General features: G+C 50.9%; 1 protein-coding gene across 1 annotated transcript in view; it reads left to right on the top strand.

Moving 5' to 3' along the window:
• Positions 1 to 332: 332 nt before the first annotated feature.
• The window catches only part of WFDC1 (WAP four-disulfide core domain 1), a 43,850-nt gene continuing 35,562 nt past the window's right edge, over positions 333 to 8,620 (top strand). Inside the window, exon 1 of the mRNA XM_044255635.1 lies at positions 333 to 385. The gene's annotated coding sequence lies outside the window, so the exon portion shown is untranslated. The remainder of the gene's footprint in view (positions 386 to 8,620) is intronic.

The raw sequence follows: 8,620 nt of genomic DNA, 5'->3' as shown, positions 1-8,620 counted from the left end.
TGGATATGGAAAGATTTCAATAGTTTAACCACCTATATGGCTGTTTCTGGTATGCATGGGCCCCGTGTTAGCTTGAGTAGATAGAGACAGGTAGAAATTGTTCACGTTGGAAAGGTTTGGAAGAATGAATCTGCAGAGCCAGTCTCCTTTAACCTCCAAGCTCTCCACCTGCTGTGAGTTTAGAGAAATAAAACACGGCACCATTCAGATGAAAGATTAAGGGAGAGAGATGACGCCTGACGAGCTCCGTAGACCAGGGCTTTGCCATCCTGCTCACTCGTACACCCAGCTAGCCTAGGATGGGGGTTTATTATTTTTTTTTCTTTTTGCAGATGAGGAAACAGCGACCAGAGGGACTGGTACCGCTTTCAGGATTTTGGAGCTGGTAAGTGAACTCAGGCATTTACGCACTGTCAGAAGACAGGGGCTGGGATTTGGGGTCTGAGGCCATCTGAGATATGTACAATCAGGCAAAATGGGGAAAGGATCTGGCCTCAGAGCACCTTTGGCTCTGTAAGCGTGTTCAGTGGGCAGGGCACCCAGAGTCACCAGGGCAGGACAGACAGACGCTTTGGGATTTTGACCCCAGGGGCCCACCTGCCTTGTCAGCACTCCCAGACTAACTCCCTGGGTTAGCACCAGCCCTAGGGTCTCCATGCCCCTTCTCCACATTCCCTGGCAGCATTGAGCTGCCTTTGGATTAGGGAGGTGCTAATGATTTGATATCTCAGCCCAGGGATTTCATTGATCCTTTAAGCTCAGCTGGAGAAATTCCCTCCCTCAAATAGCTGTTTTATCTTCTGGCCCTTGCCACCACTTTAATTATACTAAGTCCTCATCAGATACCTCCAACGAGAGGGAATTAAAAAAAAAAAAAAGAAAGAAAAAAGAGAAAGACGAGCCATCAAGGCAGGCTGTGTTTCCTTTCTAGACCATTTGGAACAGGACTGCTTGTTATCACCCTTTGAATCGCAGCTTTCACCTGGAGATTAAAAGCCCCCCCCCCAACACTTGAGATGAACAATGAGGCGCCCAGGAGCTTAATCTTCTCCGTGGTCATGAAACCCAGGTTTTATGGGACATTGCAGCCTCCAGGTTCCCATTTCCCTTCGCAGGCCATCAGTCCCCGTGGCAAAAACGGTGCCCTGGGAAAATTCATGCCTCTACAAAGTGGTTAATAGCGCATGAAACCATTTCAAAATGTAACTAGAAAGCCATTTCCAACGTTAACCTTCTGTAGAAGGACACTACGGACGCAACTCAGGGCTTTGCAGCTTTCCGAAGCTGGAAGTCTTTGTCTCTTTTTTTGGTGTTTGATTTCAGTATAAACTTGAATAAAATTAAAGACATACTTTTTTTTTTTTTTTTTAGCATAAATGACAAACTTTAAAACTTTTAAGGTTTTTCAGACCTTAGTAAAAGGGGAAAAGGATCAGTTGAAAGAACAGATGCGTGATTCAGGACCATGTGATTCACAGAACTGTTCCGTACGTGGGAGTGTGGGTGTCAGAACGCAGCCATCCAGATGTAGTTCCTCAGGGTTTGGAGCAACGCGGTGGGGCCTGACCCTAGTATGACTTAGCGCTGTGAGTTCTCCAGTGAGAAGCTGTCAGTGCCCATCTGTGTTCAGCTTTAGCGATCGGTGTTTACCGGTGCGCATGGGTTTGGATGGAAGATGATGGACTCAGGAAGACAATCCTGGGTGTCAGTAGTGGCGGCAACAACAATGATAAATCCCATCTCTGGAGCCTTCAGATGCTTTCCAGATGGCTTTCCACCTGATCCTCCCAACAGCCCCGTGTAAGAGGTGTTATTATGGCCCCATCTTACAGATGAGTACATTGAGGCTCGGAGGGATGTTATTAAAACACAAGGTGAAGGAAGTGGAATTTGGAACAACTGTTGTGAAAACCCATGTGGCAGTATCTACTAAGCCCGTCACCCAGTAATTCTGCCGCCACCTCCTTACTCAGCAGGGTGAGTCCTCTGACCAGCAGACACGTCCCAGAAGAACATCCACGGCAGCTCTCGTGGGAGCAGCTCCAACACAGCTGTGCCCAGACCCAGCAGCACAGATGAATGGATCATTGTGTGTTCACACAGTGGAGGGTTGGCAGCCGTGAACCAGATACCCACATGGGTGAATCTCACAGCACCGGGTGACAGAAGCCGGACATGACGGGTTACACACCAAATGAGCCTGTTCACGAGAAGGGCTGGAACAGGCAGAACTAGCATCCTGTTCAAGGTCAAGAGAGCGATTACCTTTTAGGAGTAGGGGAAGGTGCAGAAAATGAGCTGGAGCTGGAGCTCATTTCCGTTTCACTTTGTGAAAGTTCATCGAGCGCCATCCGTTGTTTCTCTTCTATATCCTTTGGATGTTTCAAGCAGCTTTATTGAGCTGTTACTCACGTACTAGAACATCCACCCACTCACAGTGTTAGAGTCCGTGGGTTTCCGTGTATTCGCAGGGCTGGGCAACCAGCCCCACTTCCGGTTCTGGGACGTTTTCATCACCCCGAAAAGAAAGCGGGTACCTGCTAGTGGTCACTCCCCATTTACCCCCACACCCCCAGCCCCGGGCGATTGCTAATCCACTGTGAGCTCTGTGCTTTGGATGTGTGTCTGGAGGGTAAATTTAGATTCACAAGTAACTGAAATAACCACAGGGCACCTGGCAGGCATTGCACTGTGATCCTAACTTCTGTGTCATGTGCTTTGCCGTGTTCCGTCATTGTCACCCGCCTGGCCCTGTAGCCTTTCGAAACTGCGACTCCAGGAAGAGAGGATCTTGGGAGTGTTTTCCGATGGGAATATCCCCTTTCCCCCCCTCATTTCTCCCTTGTGAGAGCAGCTTTGGGTCAAATCATCCTTTAATTTGGAGAGTTCAGTGAGGGTGTGTTCTAGATGCTGACAAGGGTCCGTCTCCTGTATCTGAGCTGTGGTTTTCCCTGGATGGTGGATTTGCACTGGATGGAGTCCTTTCTCTGGATTCCTTCACCGACCCCCCACCTAGGGCCCACTGCTCTGGGCGAGTGGAAGACATCTGTCCCCATCCCCATCCCCATTCCCGTGGGCCTGGCCAGGACAGCCCAGCACCAGGCAGGACACAGAAGGACAAGGCAGGGAAGGGAGCAGAGCTGTGTGTCTGGGCAGTTTGGGCACATAAGAGTAGCCTGGACTTGGGTTAGAAGGAAGAGTTGTTCTCTTGGCTGATCCAAAGTGAAAAACTGGCAACCAACAGCTGACCATGTTCATTTGCAAGGTACTTTCTCTTAATCCTCGTATCACACCTGGAAGGCAGGGATCAGTATCATTTTCCCTGAGAAGCTAGGGCCTCCCTCTGGCGTGAGTCTAGAGTCTCGGGGCTAAGAGGGCGACTCTGGGGTCAGACTCTGTTGCATTCCGGTCCCGATTTCTGTTGTCAAGAGTTTGAGCCTATCACTAGAGCTCTCTGCCTCACTTTCCTCACCTGTAAAATGGGCAGAACAGTCTTCCCTGCTCCATAGAGTTGCTCTAAGGGCCCAGCAGGGTATGCCTGTAAAGCATTTAGCACTGTGTCTGGCACATAGAAGTTCTCAGATGTTAGCTGTCGTTGCTCTTATTCTGGTTAGCATGACAATGACAATGATGAGGGGATGTTGTTGACAAAGGTTGTCCAGGCTAAGACGGGTGGGAAAGAGTGTTCTGAGCCGAGGCAATAGCCTCTGGGAGCTGAGAGGACGTGAAGCCTAGAAGGAATGAAAAGGAAGCCGGTGCAGCAACAGTCAGAGTTTGGGGCTTGAGGGATGGTGGTCACTCGCTGGAGGGGTAGGCATGGGGTAGACCAGAAAGCCCTTGTGAGGCCAGGCTAGGGTTAGGGGTTTTGTTCGAAGGGTAGCAGTGGCGGCTGGGACCAGGTTAAGGCTCTATCGAGGGCTGGCTGGCTGGCTGGCTGCCGTGGGGCTGAGTGGATAGCGCCAGGATGGGGCTGGGGTGGTGAGTGTGGGGGCCTTTGCCTTGTCTGTGTTGGAGGGAGGGGACCTGGTGGTGGCAGAGAGGGTGGGAGCCTGGAGGGGGGACTTGGGCGCTTCAGGAGTTGGGACAGCTGACACTTAGCATCTGATGGGGTCAGAAGGACGAGGAAAAGGCTGGTGTGGCTCCTGCCAGGTCTGGTCTGGGGCACGGGGTGGATCCTTCAAGGACACGGGTAATATACCGGCGTCGGCTTTGGGCAGGGGGTGGCAGTGCCTTCTGTTGTGACAATACTGTCTTTAAGGGACCAGTGGAGCCGCCATGCCTGGACACTCGAGCATCAAGAATGAGGGCCATTCCCGAGCTGGAGCGATGGAATAACGGAGCTAGCTTGAGAGGACAGTGTGTGCGGGTGCTTGGAGGCCCGGGGCAGCAAGGTCTGTTCTCACATTAGCGAGGCATCTCATATGGTGGGAACTGAGAAATGAGGCTGGGGAGGCAGGCGGGAGCCAGGATGGGAAGGACTTTGAGGGTCCCGGAATTTGCACCTATTCTGTGAGTCACAGATCGCTCCCCGGGGTTGCAAGCAGAGAAGTGCTGTGAGCAGGGTTTCTGTTTTTGTTTTGGAAGAAGGCCAGAGCACAGAGGGACCCCGCTGGTGGTGGGAGAAGTTCGTGCTCATGCTTTGAACTGGGATTATCAAGCCTGTGAGAAAGCAGCTAAATCAATAGCTGATGTGGGGAGCCAGGCATCCCGTGGGGAGTTCCTGAAATATAGATACTTGCTGATGAGTAAGATGATTATGGAGTCTGATTCAGAGGATTAGGGGCACAAACAGGCTGTTGAATTCTGTCACTTGGCGACCAAAGTCCCCCCATCAGAAGGGATGGAGCAGCGGGGCCCCTTTAGACACAGATGGGAGGTGTTTAGCATCAACAGTACAGCTCAGTCTGGTAGCCACCTTTTGGGGGATTTTTCATCTCTTCTTACATCCATTCACCCATCCAACATCCTACCCATCCTTCCATCTTTCCTTCCACCCCCCAGTTCTCTGCGCATCCGTCCATCTCCCCAGCCAGCCAGCCAGCCCTCTCCCCAGCATCCGTCTCCCCATCCACCCATCCATCTGTATGTGGATGCCTGCTGTATTCCAAGTTCATTTCTGGCGATCAGTGTGTGAGATAGACAAGGTCTTCTCTCATGCAGCTGACCTTCTTGAGTGGGAGTCAGGCAACTTGCAAAATAAACAGGGAAATGTGTGAGTGATAGGTGTGGCAGGAGAATTAAAATAAGGCAGGGAAGATGATGGGTGGTTGCTTTTACTAGCGTGAGCAGGAATTCTTCTCTCTCTGAGGGGGTGACATTTGAACTGAAGCTTAAATGATATGGGTCAAAGAGGCAAACATTTTTTTTAAAGATTTTATTTATTTATTTGACAGAGAGAGATCACAAGTAGACAGAGAGGCAGGCAGAGAGAGAGAGAGAGAGAGAGAGAGAAGCAGGCCCCCTGCTGAGCAGAGAGCCCGATGCAGGACTCAATCCCAGGACCCTGAGATCATGACCCGAGCCGAAGGCAGAGCCTTAACCCACTGAGCCACCCAGGCACCCCAAACATTTTTTTATATATATATATATATTTTTAAAGATTTTATTTATTTATTTGACAGAGAGAAATCACAAGTAGAAGGAGAGGCAGGCAGAGAGAGAGAGAGGAAGGGAAGCAGGCTCCCTGCTGAGCAGACAGCCTGATGCAGGACTCGATCCCAGGACCTGAGATCATGACCTGAGCTGAAGGCAGCGGCCTAACCCACTGAGCCACCCAGGCGCCCTCATTTTTTTTTTTTTTTTAAAGATTTCATTCACTTATCTGACAGAGAACAAGACAGCAAGAGAGGAACACAAGCAGGGGGAGTGGGAGAGAGAGAAGCAGGCTTCCCACTGAGCAGGGAGCCCAATGCAGGGCTCGATCCCAGGACCCTCGGATCATGACCCAAGCGGAAGGCAGCTGCCCAATGACTGTGCCACCTTTGGTAGGGGAAGAAGAGCATTCTGGGTGGAGGGAATAGCAAGTGAAAATGATTGGTCCAGAAATGGATTTGGTTGTTTTGAGGGACAACAGGTCAACATGGCTGGGAAGATGATGGGCTGGAGGAGGATGAAGCTAGGGCTGAGGGCACCCCTAAAACAAGACCCTTCAACATGTCAATCACAGTAAGCCAAACTGGTGTTCACCTCAGGGCCTTTGCACCTGCTGTATCCCTGGCCTGGAATATGCCTTGACCTTCTCTCTGCACAGGTGATCCTTTTTCATGACTCCCATCTTGACTACAATGTCACCTGTTCAGAGACATCTTCCACATTTTTCTACACACACGTGTAGAAATAGACTTTTTTTTTTTAAAACCTCAAATATACATTCTGTTGTAAAACTCCTTTGTATGTCTTAGCAATACGTTATCAACATTTTCTCCTCCACAAGCCAGTGGAGGTGTGCACCACTTTAGTATGGAGTTCCACTGCCTAAATACATCTCATTCTCTTAAGTGGTTTTCTTACACCAGAACATTTGTCTGTCCTGCCCGCACCAGCCACACTTTACCATTATATACTGTGCGGTGAGCGGCCTCTTCAATGACGTCATCTTTCCCTGTAGCCTCTGTGCTTCGCAAAGGGAGGGGAGGTGATAGATAAAAGGCAGACCAGTGCTAGCCAAGTCAGGACAAATTTTATTAAGGTAGGAAACAAGTTAAGGGGGCTCTCTAGCTGGGAACCACACCGTGTTTACCTGCTGTTAAGTGAATCCCTCTCCTTCCTTCAGCAGTGGCCGGTTGCCTCCAGCAGGTGGTGTCGTGAGTCAGCCCCGCTTCCGTCCCAGACCTGTGCCACCCGCTTCGTAATTAATGGCCGGTTCCTGCCCCCCTGGATATTACCTGGGGCGACTAGTTTTCTCAGTATCCGTTGGCAACTCCAGTTCAGATAAATCTCCCTCCTCCCTTCCTCCTATTCCTCCTGCAAATTCAATTGTGTTCACTTACTCTACCCACCTTGGAGCAATTTTCTCAGACTTCTGTTAGACACATTTATCAAGAATCCGAGATGTTGCTCCTTGATCTCTAGGGGACTTTAAAAACACTCACGGTGAATGAAATAAGGTAATACTCGTAAATGCCTTGAATAGTGGCTAGCGCACAGAAGCACTGTTGAAAAATACAGGAGGCTGTTTTTAATTCCTAAGACTGTCCCCCTGAATTTGGGGAAAGTGCCCAGTTTTCTCTAGGGGTGGGAAGAGCTGCATCCAGGTGGCTTGGTGTTGCCCTGGTGGGTTCTTGCTCAGTGAGCAGGTGACACTGGAAGGAAGTGATCGCAAAGCTGCTCTGGTTGAAGGAAAGGGTTCATGATTCACGACCGAGGACCTCAGCCTCTTGTCCTCCAGGAGCTGCCATGTCCTTTACCCAACCCTAAGGGGGTCTGGGCCCTGACGATGGGGAGTAGGGCTTAGTGAGGTGCAGGGAAGGGCACCAGCGAAAGCAAATTGACAGGAGTGTGCCTGGCCCCCAGCACGCCCTGAGACTTTACCACGAAGATGCCCAGCCAGGGTCCAGGTTGCCTTACAGTCCTCTGGGAGCAGGGCAGGGTGTGGGCCCTTCTGCCAGCCTGTGAGGGAGAAAGTGCTCCTCCTCTAGGCCAGGCTGGCCCGAGGTACAGGGCCTGGGCGATGGTGTCGAAGTAGGGTCCTTGTTTCAGGGAATCCTGGACTCAGGTGACTGGAGGTACCTGTAGGCATGCTGGCGGGGGGGGGGGGGGTGGCCCAGGTCCTGAGCCATCACATGACTTGAGGGTCATCTCCAAGGTCAGCTGTTAGCGCAGCAAATGACAGAGGGAAACCCGAGGTGATAGAGAGATTCTGATTGTAATGGAGCCAGCTCAGTCATTAAGCAGATGGGTGACCTTGGGCAAGCCACCTCTGGGCCTCACTTTGTCCATCCGTGAAATGGGGATCAGAGCAGGGCCTCCCTCTTAGAGTCGTCATGTGGATTAAGTGAGTGTGTGAAGTTCTTGGCTTATAGAAACACTAAGTGTGGTTACTTTTTTTTTTTTTTTAAGATTTTTTAAAAACATTATTTATTTATTTATTTGACACAGAGAGAGAGAGAGAAAGCACAAGCGGGGGGAGCAGGAGAGGGAGAAGGAGGCTCCTCACTGAGAGGGAGCCGGATGTGGGGCTCAATCCCAGGACCCTGAGATCATAACCTGAGCCGAAGGCCGATGCTTAACCAACTGAGCCCCCCAGGCACCCCTAATGTGATTACTTTTAGGACTAGAATTATTTGTTATTATAATCTTCCTCCTCTGCCCTGCTGCCAGCCCCCAGCCCCCAGCCCCCAGTGAATGCAGAATTCACAACTTTCCCTTCAGAGGAACAAGTGGTGGGTGGGGACAGCTTGGAGGCCCCTGGGACCCCACCTGCCGTCGTCTGTCCTCCTTGTGGGACTGGGGGTCAGACACCCTCTGCTCAGCCGCTGTTCGTGGTTGGTCCTGAAGCTTTCCGCTTTGCTAACTGCTGCCTTTGATAGCGACACACATGTCTCTTTGTCCCAGACATGTTTGTCACTCAGCCCCGCCTGATGCACTTTGCTCCTGGCTGATCTGCAGGCAGGAGATCACT

Source organism: Neovison vison, chromosome 7 (assembly GCF_020171115.1).
Source record: "Neovison vison isolate M4711 chromosome 7, ASM_NN_V1, whole genome shotgun sequence".
Taxonomy (NCBI): Eukaryota; Metazoa; Chordata; class Mammalia; order Carnivora; family Mustelidae; genus Neogale; species Neogale vison.
This window is presented reverse-complemented; position numbering and strand designations above follow the sequence as displayed.